The following is a 14582-nucleotide window of genomic DNA, read 5'->3' as shown; positions in this document are numbered from 1 at the left end:
CCCAATATCTGCAGACGGATCCGTTTCGGCCTTCCAGGCCTCATCAGTGCAGCTAGGGTATAGACCCAAACGAAACGTTCGACCAGCCTAGGTAGGTCCCAAACTAGTCCCACGACCACTAATGATTACAGAGCCAAACCAAGGCAATATATATACACAGCCCAGGTGTGAATGCAAATAGTGGAATACAAGCTATGTGGCTCGTCAAGTGCTGTCTAACTACACTTGCACAAGAGTGCGAAGCTTTAGTTGTTTAAATTGGATTTGAATTCCCAGCAAAGCCTCAATGGCCCAGAAGTTTCCTGGTTCAAATACCGGTTGGGGCACCTTGTTCTCACACTCGCATGTATATATTTATATATGTATATATGTATATATTTATATATATGCATATATGCATATATATATATATATATACACACAACAATAATAATAATTAGTGCTCAAATAATATCACATGACTCTTACAGACTTCCTCTATGACACAGATTCCAATACTAATTATGAAATGATAAATATCATTGATCCACATGTAATACATATTAGATGATGCATTGTGAGTTGGAAGATGGGCCAACGAAGAAATCAGAATTTGGTTATAGTGCAGGAAATTGAGTACTGGATACAAATCTTCCCTGCCAGACTCCCTGGCTCTGTTTTCTTTCCTTAACCTCAACGATTTTTTTTTAAAATGATTTGTTAAGTCAAAAAACAATCATGATAAGCCATTTTCTTGCATTGGAAATTCATTTTGACTCATTGAGAACAAAACATCTAAATAGATTTATTAACTGGAGTGCACAGAATTGTAGCTCTGTGGTCTGGTTGTTAAGTTACTTGATTTCCAATCCTGGTGTCCTAGGTTCAAAGTTTTTGAAATGAAGTTATATTTTCTTTAACTAAAATGCCACCACTTACTAATTTTAACCAAATTAAGATTTATATCTTTCTGAAGTTTTATATTTTTTTTCTTCTATGTGAAAGTAATTTGAGCATTTGTATATATTTTAGCATCCTTACAATTAATGCATCACTGGGGATCATGATGTTTTTGAAGTCTATAAATGACACATACAATGAATCGCTCAAGAAATTCAGAATGACATATGTCTTACGGGAGATGGTTCTTTAAATTAGGTGCAGCTTCCCTTACCACTACTTTTTTAGGTTTTAGTTCTTCTAATCTCATTTTTTATGTGTAGATTTATATGGTTTTATGAGTTAATGGAAGTAAAATGGAGAGTACAAATGTATACAATTGTTAGTCCCCAGGTCGGGATTGAGGTACTACAAACATCTCCAGTTCCCACACCTGCAGATGTATATGTGGTTTTATGACTTTACAAAAGTAAAATGGGGCTAACTGATGGATACAAGTTCAATCCAATGTTGAGGTTAACAATGACAAACAATTGCACTCTCTAAGCCTCACAAAGACAATTATAGAGCAAAATGATCACACATATTCTGCTATGTTCATCACACTCATAAAATATGAAGCAAAAAACAAAAACATTTATGATGTTATTTTAAAATATTATTTTAAGCATGTAGGCCTATAGTTGCCAACAATTATATATTTATATATACATAAAATTGATAACTAAATTCATATAAATTATGATCTTGTCAGAGGATTTTAAAATCAATTTTCATTTTTTATAATGAAATAATAATCCTAGTTGAAGATCAAGATAGGATAGGCCTACAAATTAATTTAGAAATTAAACAATACATAATTAGGATTGTATTCTGAATGATTAATTACCCCAGAAATTGATATAACAAAGGAAGGGGTCATATAAAGAAAGGTAATTGAAGAAGAGATAGAAATCACGAGGGTTACCAGACTGTTGTCTGCTTTTTCTCATCCAAATCGTTCAAAATGCCATTGTTTCATTGCTTTATGATCATTGTTAATGTCACAGTACTGTTTCTCTACCATTAACCATTCCAAAGAATAATCATCCGTATGCGATGGAATTTAAAAATGGCCCACATTTTAAGAGTAACTGATTAATTAAAAGAATTTCATTCCAATCTTTCATAGGCAAAGATGCAACATGCCAGCCAGCCTGAAGTTGCAGTCACAATGATGCCTCAAATTCCACAGTTAGGAGACAGAAACTGTAAGAAGGTAAGCAAATATATATACATTTCTCATTCTTTATACAAAACATAGTCTTGGAGTCCATCAGCATCTGCTGATAACTGTATCAATTGACAGAGAAAAGAAGCTTCATGAACACGATTTCTTTATTATTTATTTCTAATTTTGGGGAAATTTTATTTTTTAATGCATTGTGACATCACATTTGCTGTGGGATTTGCGTCATGAGACGATCCAATCAAATTGCTTTATTAGCCGCTTTCAGGTATTGCCTCAAATCACATTAAGTTTCAAGGACATCACACTTGAGTTGACGATTAAGGTTAAGCGCTTCATGTCTTTATTAGTGTTTCATTTTATTTGACTTGTGTCTCAATATCTAAGATGTTTTATATTTGATGTACCGTTCTTTTAATGAAATACTTGATGCATTAGAGCAAACCCCAGAAAAACAGCATCTTCTCTAGTGATTTATTTATTAATATACATTGGCAGTAAACACCTTTTGGAAAATCATAGCTATTACTTTAAGTATATATACATAATACAAAATTGATTATTATGAACTGCTTTTTTTTTTATCAGTATCATCATCACTATCATTATACATCATCATCATCATTATCATTATTATTATCATCATCATTTGCATTTATCACCATCATCTTCATTTGCATTATCATCACCTTCATTGTCATCAACATTACCATCATCATCATTATCATCACCATTATCATTACCATCATCTTCTTCATTATCATCAATATTATCATCACCATAATTATCATCATCATCATTATCAACATTATCAAAAGCATAAATGTGAAGTATCTGAATTATAGCGATATCTGGCTGATGTGTGTTGTACCCCTTATAACATTATTATTTATGTGAATATTTTACAATGTAAATAAAGCCTCATTTTAACATAACCTTTATTGATCAGAAAATAAATGGTTAAAAGTATAAATAAAAACAAGAAAAAAAAAGAACATATTTAAGGGAACATCAATATACACAATAGATTCTACGGTTTATTTGAAGCAATCTTCATGGAGAATCGATAGAAAGTGTAGCAAATAAATACAGCGCTTGAGATAATTAGCCAATGTAATTAGTCTGCCCATTGTAGGGTTTAAATCCAATTATTACAACTCCCTTGTCGAAATTCCCTCTGGAAAGAATAAGAAAAATCGATCAGAGAAGACCGATGCAGCCAAGTGGATCGTTGCCATGGTAGTGATCTACTTTGATTTGATGAAATTAACGAGATGATTACCAACAGCATTAATTAACGTCTCTGCTAATTAATGAGTCAAATGATTGTAAGTATATTCATAAATTATTTGTTGCTACAACTGAGAAAACTGTGTAGAAAATGTTGACGGAAGCTTGAAACATTTTAGGCAAACTGAAGTGTCCAATAAATAATGAAACATAAATTGTAATACACAGTAATCAGTATAATCATTGTTGTTTTATACGTTATATATACAGGTATATTTTGTCTTTCTACCATTACATTGTTTGTCTAACAATTCTGCATAGTTGAACAAGCAATTTATAAACATTTAATAGAACTTAATAAGTGAATGTAAACTGTATTTTGTATGAGGTATAATGATTACTACCCATATTTGTTTGAATAAATATAATGGATTGTATCTATAGATTAAGTACAGAGGAGCATTATAGGATTGAAGAGGCCTACTGACTGGCATTTCTGCTCCACACACAACCCTCCCACCCCCACCCTAATGGTAATTGTATATATATTATATGATAATGAATAATATTCAAATGTTTTATTGCATAAACATAAAATACTTATCATTCCTATGATAGGCATAATACAAACATTATGATACAGCAATAGTAATAATAAGAATAATTGTTCAATCATGAAGATAAGAATCATAATATCGTTATATAACTTTAAGTTCTTTGTTGTGTAAAATACATCAATTTGATGATACAAACAGACAAGATGGGATGTTTCTGTTGTAAACATGTTACTAATAGTCTTTTTACTCTACTAAGGTAAGGTAATGTATTGGTAATTGCCGAAAAAATAAACAAAGACTGACTAAAGCTTTTGATGTTGGGTAAAACATACTAAGACTAGAGCAACTCTTAAGAGGTCTTAATGTTCATAAATTTGTGTTGTAACTAGAAAGAAAAACATAATTTTTTTTGACAATGGAAATAGACAATGACTTGTATAACACAAAGTACACGACTTAGGTGAACAAAAAACGGCGGGAAAAACAGGTGACTGCTGAGTCAAATGTGAGTTGCTTACTTCCTTCCTGCACTGACAGACAAGAGAAAAATAATAATATTTGAAAAAAAAAAAAATCAGTTTTGAGATGACAATAATAGTAAGGATTAACAGGAAAATGATTGCAAAAGATGGTGGCATTGTAGATACAAACTCTGTTGTTGATTGTGACAGACCTGCCAACCCCCTGTTTTTTTTTTTTTTTATCTTAAAAAATCTGGAAGTTTTCAGAATTAACCAAAAGATGATGCAAGATAGTAAAAAGAGGCGTCAAGAATTAGTTGCATGCCCGCGAAGTTGGCCACTGGTGGAGACATTAAAATAAAAAATGGCTGCTTGTTTATCCGGTGAATAATAACGGTGAATAATAATGATCATGTAAATCAAATTTATGCATAAATCGGAGTATTTTCCGGGGGACCTGCAAAATTAGTGAAATCAGGTGAAAATTACATTTGATCAGGAGAACAAATCTCTAATTTGTTTAAATCGGGTGACACCTGGCAGGATTGGATGAGTTGGCAGGTCTGTTATTGTAACAACCTAAAATAATGAAATAAAATTGTTGTAATAAAATGAAATTTAAATTTTGAAATATCAATAAACATGTTATGATTAGATGATTGTAAGTTCATATTGCAACTTATTATGATTAATAATTGTCAACTTTTGGTACACTGTGTTTTAGTTAGAATCAGGCTCTTAGAACAACAGTTTTATATATGTCATTTAAACATTTTGGAGTTATTACTTAGAAGAATGGAAAAAGATTTTCTCTACCTTGTCAGGATTTTCTTAGAAAAATATCCAGTTTTTAGAATAAAATTAAAATTATTATACTGTACTTTGTCTAAATATGGAATGGAGACATTGTGTTATGACAAAATGAATGGCAGATATGAAGTGCAATTTACTTATAAGTAAGAGACAAAACAATAGGTTACACAAGCTAAAGCTATTGAATAAATGTTACCTAAAGTTAGTCACAATCTGTTAGTGTCTATGAATATTTATTATGAATAATTAGTACAGTAATTAAATTGAGTATTCTCACAAATTTAATTTATTTACTGTACCTTGCTTGCTCATCTAAGAATTCATAAACCATGAAGAGAAAAAAAAATGCATATTTATTATTAAAAAACATAGCCAATTTTCATATAAATAAGTATTCCTCTTTGTTTTTGTGATAAATCACAAACTAAATGCCTTTAAATTGTAATGATGAATTATGGATAATCTTTAAAAGAATATAGGTTGCATATTGGTACAGGAAGGTGATTAAAAATGATTGTCTGTAATCATAGTTAGTGCATAGCACAAAATGCTTCACTGCAATCATCGTTGAGAACTCGCATTTACTAGGCATACAGCATACTTGTCTATGTGTATTTCCCAGCAGGTGTCCTAACAAAATCGCCACTTGAGATACCTACGATCACGGATTAGAATGCTACAGACGACGTAAAATATCTCACACTTAGACGTGTTATCTTTGAATGGGAAAAGAATCCATTAAGAATCGATTCAATTGGTTATTTTTCTCAATACAGTGTGATAAATCACATGATCTCTGACACTATAATGTAGATTACCATTTCAATTAATTTTTCTTTCCTTTAATTCAAAATCACAACCAAAAGTTTTTTTTTTATATGATATGCATTAGTAAATTTACTGTATTTTAACATTAAAAATGTCATATAAATTTATTAATCTACCTGGGTTGTTGATGTTCAATAAACCTTATTTTGAATAGATATAATATTCAATCAATCATAATAACCATCATCATTATATTATCATCATCTTATTACAATTATTATAGACATTATCATAGTAATCCATCACCATTAACCTAGGCATGATCATAGTAAACATCATCATCATCATATTTATCACCATCATCCTAACCATCATAATCATCTTTATCATCATCATCTGCATCATCATCCAAGACATCATCATAATATTAATCATATCTCACCATCATCCTTATAATCATCATATTAATAATAACTATCATCCTCATTGTTTCCATCATCAACATCCATTATTATATTCATCATTATTATTATCTTTGTCATCACATATTACTTTTCCTAATTTTATTCAAGAACATTAATTTCTACAATTATCATTTACTTTCAATATATATACTGTACCACATTTACACACACATGTTGACTATTGTTATCCCCATCATATGTGCTATGTTATTTTGTACTGATTTGTTATAGGCTTTTGACTTTCATTCATCTTTGATAACATACAGAACAACAATGACCTCTCGATTTACCAACTTTCGAAAAAACACAACATTCAAGTGAGTTAAAACTAAAAAATGTAGATTTTGTCATGTAACTCTTCCTGCTCTTTAATAAATGAAAGCTTTTAAGGATACAGTACTAGACCTGCGTGAAATGGCACGAGGTATCACGCAACAGAATCCAACACGGTGATGTGAACGAGAAGCGATTCATATCATTCATGAACATTTACTAATCAGACTTTCATTCCGAAGTGTGAAATCACTTGAAATTATTGTGGCGGTTTTGCGTATTATTGCAACATTAACCATAAACATCACACCATACGTTATTAACTACTGCCGTGTTTCAATAAATCAAAGTTATTAAAATCAGATTGATTGGGAAATACTAGATCTGCATTTATCTAACTGTCTAAATACCAGACTCAATACATAATCTAACAAGTAATCCATTCTCAAATGTATGATGCTTTACTTTGTTTTTCAATTGGTCAACGTTTTATTTTGTATTTATTCGCTAAGGTCTACTAAAATTGACACTCAAGTACATAATTTTTTTGAAAACATATTTCGCAATTATTTGACTAACAAATATTTTTATCTCCTTACATCATGCACATAACAGATTATATTCAAAACTTTAAATTATAGTTAATGAAAAACAATAAAAAAATATATAATGAATAAACATAATAATATATTAAGTTTTCAAATAATAATACTAATAATCACAAAATAATAATAATAATAATAATTAATAATGATAATAATTAATAATTACATAGGAAATCTTAACTAGTGCTTATTAATATATTTGAATGTTTGTACTTAACGCTAATAATCACAAAACTTCAAATAACAATACTAATAATCACAAAATAATAATAATAATCACAATGATAAAATAATAATAATAATAATAATAATAATTAATAATAATAATAATAATAATAATAATATTAATAATTAATAATTACATAGGAAATCTTAACTAGTGCTTACTTAATATATTTGAATGTTTGTACTTAACACTAATAATCACAAAATAATAATAATAATATTAATAACAACAACATAGTAATTATTTATGATAGAATTATTGAGTAGTGTTTTCTTTATTTCATAGGCTGACTACAACATAAAAAATATCATGTTGACTTTGACATGGTATTATACATGGGAAATACACCAGGAAATAATAATAATGAACTGTCTTGTAGGCTAAGATCATAACTCAACCCTTCAGGCCAACTTTCTAGAAATTGTATAATACACTGACAGGTTACTGCAGGCTACGGAAATTTTAGACTTGTGAAGGGATTCGAACTTTACACCCAGCGGTCATAAACCTGCAATGCAATTTGTTAGTACACAAGATATTTTATTAGCATTTCCATTACAGCATGTTATGAAATGTAATAGACTGTAGTAAAACTGCAATATAGCATTTATGTTGATTACAACACCCAGTGTAGTGTCTAGATGCCTCATCAATTTATATATTTTATAGTAGTAAAGAAAATCATAGATTGGTTTTCAACAAGTGATTTGCTTTTACAGAGCAAGGTGATAGTGGAATAATAGTTAAAAATCTATAATATTTGATAAAAATTTCAACTTTAATTTTGCTGCTAATACCTAATCCACTTTAGTATTTCAAATCCATCATTTAATTAATCAAAAATGTTGAGTATTCCTTAATTCTTTAATTTGCCAAAAATTCTAAGAATTTAATTAAAAATATACAAAATCCTTTATTATCCAAAAGCACCTACGGAAAATGCACAGTAACTAATTCTCGATTATTGAGTCTGTTAAATTTTGTTTTTTAGCTTTTTTTTTTATTATCTTCGCTCATAAAATTGGTTTGATTTACTTGTAACTCTAATCCATATATGGCTAATGGTGCATCTATTTTTATTTTGCGTGCCGTCAATGTGCAAATGATGATATTCAGGTCAAAATAGAGTCCATTACTAGCAATGTAAAACAATTTTACTCTGACTTTAGCCATGAACTGTAGAGTCTTCAAATTTATTATTTTGTTCCTGTCATACTTTAAAGAGGTTTTAACGATCACATTGAACACAATAATTAATTTACCCCATTTTTCAAAACCTAAGGTTTCACGACAAAGTATTGTGCTAACATTACAGGGATCTTAAAACACAAGACTGATGATAAACATCTCAAATAAAACAAAACCACTTAGAGATGGATGGACACCAGGTTCAAAAGAATTGGCTTCAAAGAGAAAGTCTTCATCACAAATAAATACCAAATGGACAATTTACAATAAATACCACATCCACTTTCATATCAAGGAATTTTTTAATATAAATATTTCTTTTAAAAAAAGTGCTCTATAGTCCACATGAATCGTTGTTATAATTTCTTGTTTCAACGCCTTTTTTATATAATTTCAATAACACACATGGATTTACGATGATATATATCTGTCTCTTATACACATCTAAATCACTTGAAATTATTGTGGCGGTTTTGCGTATTATTGCAACATTAACCATAAACATCACACCATACGTTATTAACTACTGCCGTGTTTCAATAAATCAAAGTTATTAAAATCAGATTGATTGGGAAATACTAGATCTGCATTTATCTAACTGTCTAAATACCAGACTCAATACATAATCTAACAAGTAATCCATTCTCAAATGTATGATGCTTTACTTTGTTTTTCAATTGGTCAACGTTTTATTTTGTATTTATTCACAACATTAATGATGATAATACTGTCTCTTATACACATCTAGATGTGTATAAGAGACAGTATATATGGTGCGCTTCACGAGGGCATTAAATCAGATACATCAAAGGAAAAATATAATTATTCTACAGTAGGCCTACTCTGATTTAAAAATGAATATGAAAAATGATGAATTTAAAAAATATCATATTTGCAAATGTGAAACAATAAAAATTCAGTGGGTGGGACATAAATAGAAAAAATGATTATTCCTACCATGGCTGAACAAATGTATCTAGAATACCGGTACTTTTCAGGTTATGAAGATATGATTTTAATTTTTTTTATTATGGTTTGTTTCAATTACTACTTAAGAGTTTATGCATGAAGCTATGGAATGTTGTTATTGTTCCTTTATTAGAAGTTAAAAATATAATACATAAAAAATAGACAATTGCCAAACCTCTATTTTGTTCAGGTATAAGATTACAGAATGATGATGTCTCATTATATTATTTTTTGTTTCTACAGTAACTCCTGGAAAATTGCATCTGCTTACTAAACCTTAATTCGCATACAGCACTCAGCATGGAGACTGTCCATTCTGGTATCACAACACTTAAGCAAGTAACATTTATTAGTTTTAGAAATACGCTACTTACTAATTGAACCTAAATCTGAACATACATAATTGTGTGGTATCCCTTTCATAGAAATATAGGCCTACTCACCAACTGAACCAATGCCGTAACCAGTATTGGGATAGTCCCACACAATTTTTCTAACGGGTCCACAAAGAATAGGTCCACATTTTTAAAGATGGGTCCAAATTATGTAATTTTTTGCATAAAATGTGTCCACTTTTTGAAAAATGGGTGCAGTTTTCTCATATTTAGGTAAAATTTATAACGAGTAAAATTTAAGAAAATGGGTCCCGATTTTTCATATTTTTGCGTAAAATGGGTCCACATTGTTTGAATTTACGTGTAAAGTGGGTCCACCCTGATATTGTCCCACACTGTTTGAAAATTCTGGCTAAGGTCAGTCAGAACCATGTTTACCAAAAAAAAAACAAGACTGCAAACAATAACTGTATTCTATGTAGATACATTTCAACATTTTTCCATATAAAGTGATTCCATTTCTTATTTATTAAAGTATATTAATAATGTTTACTTATTTTTCCACAAACCATTTGGTTGGGCACAGTTCCACTAGATTTTGTATTTGTTGGGAAATTCCCCAGACATGATCAGGCTGTTCTTACATTATATAACAACCAGCTGGATATTCTTGATGGTACCCAAAAGCGAAGCACTGTAGAAATAAATCCAATCAGATATGTCTGCACACCGAGACCTTTAATTCTTTTCAGTTATTTAAGGATGCCATAATGACTGGTCTTACAGATACAGTTTGTATAAAGATAGTACACTATGCTGAATGAATTCATAATTTCCCAAAGGAACATGAATTAATGACTGTCCTAGCCACAAACCAGCTGAGATGGAATTTATTTTAGGTTTGAACCTATTTACCATGCATGAGAGGCAGGCACTCAACCAATGCGTCATAAATCAAGGTGGTTTGTTAATTGCACCATCTTCCTGTCTCAAACCAATTTCAAAATAGAGCAAACCAGAAGTGTGTTTTTAACTAGATTATGCAAATAAAAATTGATGGAAGATGCACGGAAGCATAAAACACTAACGTAATAGAAAACTTCCGACCAGTCCTCAAAAGTTTCTCCCCAACACACTTAAATCTACACAATCATATAAATGAGTCAATAAGGACCTATTAATATAGATTTAATTACATTGACTGAGAAAATATATCATGTCCTATGTATGCCTACATCTATTCATATTTGTTTAAACATTTTTTTTACATCCCAAATCGTCAGAAAGTTTGATAACAGCAGCCAGAAATCTGCTTTAAACACTTATTACCATAATAACTGACAATATCCAAAAATTATTGATATTTGATGATTGTAGCTCCAAAAAACTTTTTTATTTGTACATTAGATTTCATAAAGCAGGTCCAGATTATCAAATTTATTTTCTTTGCCAAAAAACTGTTGTATGCCCATATAGTCATAATGTGCCCATATTTAGGCATGTCATGTATGTTCTTGTCAATTAAAATTCACCCCCTTCTATCCCCCTTCTATCTGTTTTTCAGTATGATTTCTATATTTGCATTGATATAAAATCGGTCAACAACAGCCAGATGTCTTGCATGGGATAAGGGACGGAGAAAAAAACGAGTAACAAGTAAGTAACAACATTAATGATGATAATATTTATAATAATAACAATAAAATAATAACAATAATCATTAAAATTATAGTAATAATATAAGTAATAATTATTATAAATATAATAATATAAATGATAATAATAAAATGGTTATGTTACTAAAACCTACCTTAAGGGGAAATTAAACAATGGAGAAATTACAGAACAATTAAAAAAAAAATGATGTTAAGGGGAAAATAACACAAAAGATACTCCCCTTAAGTCACCCGACTTGGCGCATATTTATTATAACATTGATAATAAATACAGTAAATATAAACATGGAGCTGACTTGTGTGTTGTGGATATATTTAACTGCTCGTACTCTTTAACAATTATAATTTCCTATTAAAGCTGACCAAATAATGAAGTGGTACATACATGCATCTTAATGCTACTTTGCAAAAATCTACCATTACGCTACCGTATATGCCACGGCTGTAATGTTTAACAGGCAACGTCTACCTGATCTAATTAAGCAAATGCAAGAAGATGATCTGATCATTCGCAACCATCAGAGGTATAATTATTGGAAATAAGATTGCTGAAGGACAAACACAAGAGGGCGTCTCAGGGGATATTGAGATGGCTCATTGCGAAATATGCTTCCTGTTTAAAGGGAAACATTGCTTTTGTTTTTTTAAATTATTTTTGTTATAAATCTACTGTATCTTTATTTGTTTGTTAAATTAGGTTGGAATTTCAAAAATTTGTATTGCTTTTGTGTTGTTCACAGCCACATGAAAGAATACTCTTATGATGGAATGATACATTTCCTCAAATGTAATTAATTAAATAATTATTTAATTAATCACCAAATTTATTGTGTATAAACGTAATAGTTTTACCAGCAAAAAACTCAGTGTTCTTTCTGTATTTGTACTTTAATTAAATTATTGCCAATTAAATACATTAAAATTATTAAATAAATAACATTATTTGAAAGTGCTTGCATTTTTATATAGAAAATTTCGAATGTTATGCAATACCTTTTTTCTTGCAGGGTTTTAAGATGAAAAGGGTATCGAACGCCCATATCACACCCTATAAAAACATTTGACGTTTCTTTTTTCTCTATGAATGTGCTATTTTTGCAGTTTGCTCTGCTTTTTGTCTCTTTTGTAATTTGTCTGTTGTGATGAGGACTCCCCTGAAAATCAGCTTTGATGAGTGGGACATTTCCTCTTAAAATATTAATAAAAGAAAGAAAGAAGAAGAACTGGAAAAGCATGGACAAATACTGAACTTTTTGTCTGGAGTATTTGTAGGACCTACATCATATGCAGAAAGCTGTGAAAAATTGTTTTGAATTCAAGAAGAAATTCCCCCGAATAATGGCCTGATATCATTTTATGACGTTATGTTATGTTACGTTTGCTTATTCCGATGTCAAGTATTTGAATAGACCTCATCTTTGAATGGTATAAAAAGACAAACCATTCAGAGTTTGTACTATTATATAATGCAATTCATATGTCATAAGGAACTTTCCTCTTTTAAAATTATCTTAGATGTAATTAACAAAGGAGTCATGATTGAATTATGTAAATAATCCATATTTTTGAGGGAATAAAATTTGTGATTAAAAAGCATATGTCTATAACAAATGTCTTATTTTTGCAGAAATCAAGCCTCCCTAAGCGAGACATTGTTACACCTTGTTTACAGAACCCTCCAACCACCAACCACCAAAAAAAAAATGGAAATTTTCACTATGACCTCCACTTTCCTGAAAGCTCCAAAAATAATGCTTTTTGCTAATAACAAGGTATTAAGAAGTCTCATCTAACTAAAATTATAAATTTATCCTGTAGGCCTGGTGGTACCACCCACTGGACTGACAGAAAAATTATTTACTTGAAAATGTACAATGACAAACAAGCTACATCAAGAGACTTAAATATAATATAAATTAATATGCCAGTATTATAAGAAGTTAGGGAAGAATGTAAAACATTGTTTTCAAAGGAAAACATCCCAGACCAGATATTTCAAAACCCAATCAACTAATCTGAGGGTCATTTTAAAGTGCAGGGGTGGATCCAGTAGGGGGGCACGTCCCCCCTGGTTTGCCACTAAATTTTAAAAATTTCAATGCAAATCAATGTTATGTGCTACTCACTTACCTACCGGTATTCTGAAATTGTTGTGCCCACCTGAAAAATTCTGGATCCACCCCTAAAGTGCTACGGTCCCAGACCTAAATATCTCTAAAACTATCCAGAATAGAATATGAACCAAGGATGAGGTGATAAAAGTTTGGGGATGAGGTGATAAAAGTTTGGTGATGATCCGGAGTAGGGTGTGGATATCTCTTTTGTATTTTTATGTTTTTAACTGGATCACAACGAAAACCAGTGCCTTTACATTGAGCGTGCCATCCAGTATAAAGAAAGTTTAATAAATAAATAAATAAATTTTGGAAGATTTATTTTATAGGAATATATAAATATGACATTTTTAGAATGATTTTATCAACAAATAAATTACATTTCATCATTTCCCATTAATGTTTACAACAGTCTCAAGGTCCCACAGATTATAACAAAAAATAAAAAAATTTAAAAGACAATAAAAAAAGGAGACACTTGTCTGCTTTAGAACTGCCCACTCAAACCCGTCTTCTCTGCAACTGTTGCTGTATTTATTGGTTTTCTTGCTTTGTTTTAATTTATTTATTTTTGCCTTTTTTTTTGGATATTTTTTTCTGGAGCGGATTTTAAGAAGTAATTGTAAGGTTTCTCATGGCCATGATGAAAAACAGCATTTATTTGTTGATTTTTTCTTTGTGAATAAATAAAGTTTTACTACTACTACTGGAAAGCTCTCCCTGCTGCTAAAGCCTGTCCCCATCTGGAATTGTCAATGTCCTATACACTAATTGTAAATTTGAATGGGAGTCATAT

General features: G+C 30.2%; 1 long non-coding RNA gene across 4 annotated transcripts in view; it reads left to right on the top strand.

The window, feature by feature from the left end:
* LOC117104622 overlaps nt 1-13268 on the top strand; it is a 55959-nt gene extending 42691 nt beyond the window's left edge. For 3 of the 4 annotated variants that reach the window (XR_004444794.1, XR_004444793.1, XR_004444792.1), the window contains 3 exons: nt 2051-2137; nt 11561-11652; nt 12031-13268. This is a non-coding gene — a long non-coding RNA (uncharacterized LOC117104622). Of the gene's footprint in view, nt 1-2050; nt 2138-9904; nt 10001-11560; nt 11653-12030 lie in introns of all 4 variants that reach the window. The other variant, XR_004444791.1, reaches the window with a different exon arrangement.
* The last annotated feature ends 1314 nt before the right edge of the window (nt 13269-14582 follow it).

The sequence above is a fragment of the Anneissia japonica genome, unplaced genomic scaffold (genome assembly GCF_011630105.1).
Source record: "Anneissia japonica isolate Jap-2015-1 unplaced genomic scaffold, ASM1163010v1 scaffold287867_len1003013_cov215, whole genome shotgun sequence".
In the NCBI taxonomy this organism is placed as follows: domain Eukaryota; kingdom Metazoa; phylum Echinodermata; class Crinoidea; order Comatulida; family Comatulidae; genus Anneissia; species Anneissia japonica.
Note: the sequence above shows the minus strand (reverse complement) of the source record. Positions and strands in the feature narration are given on the sequence as shown.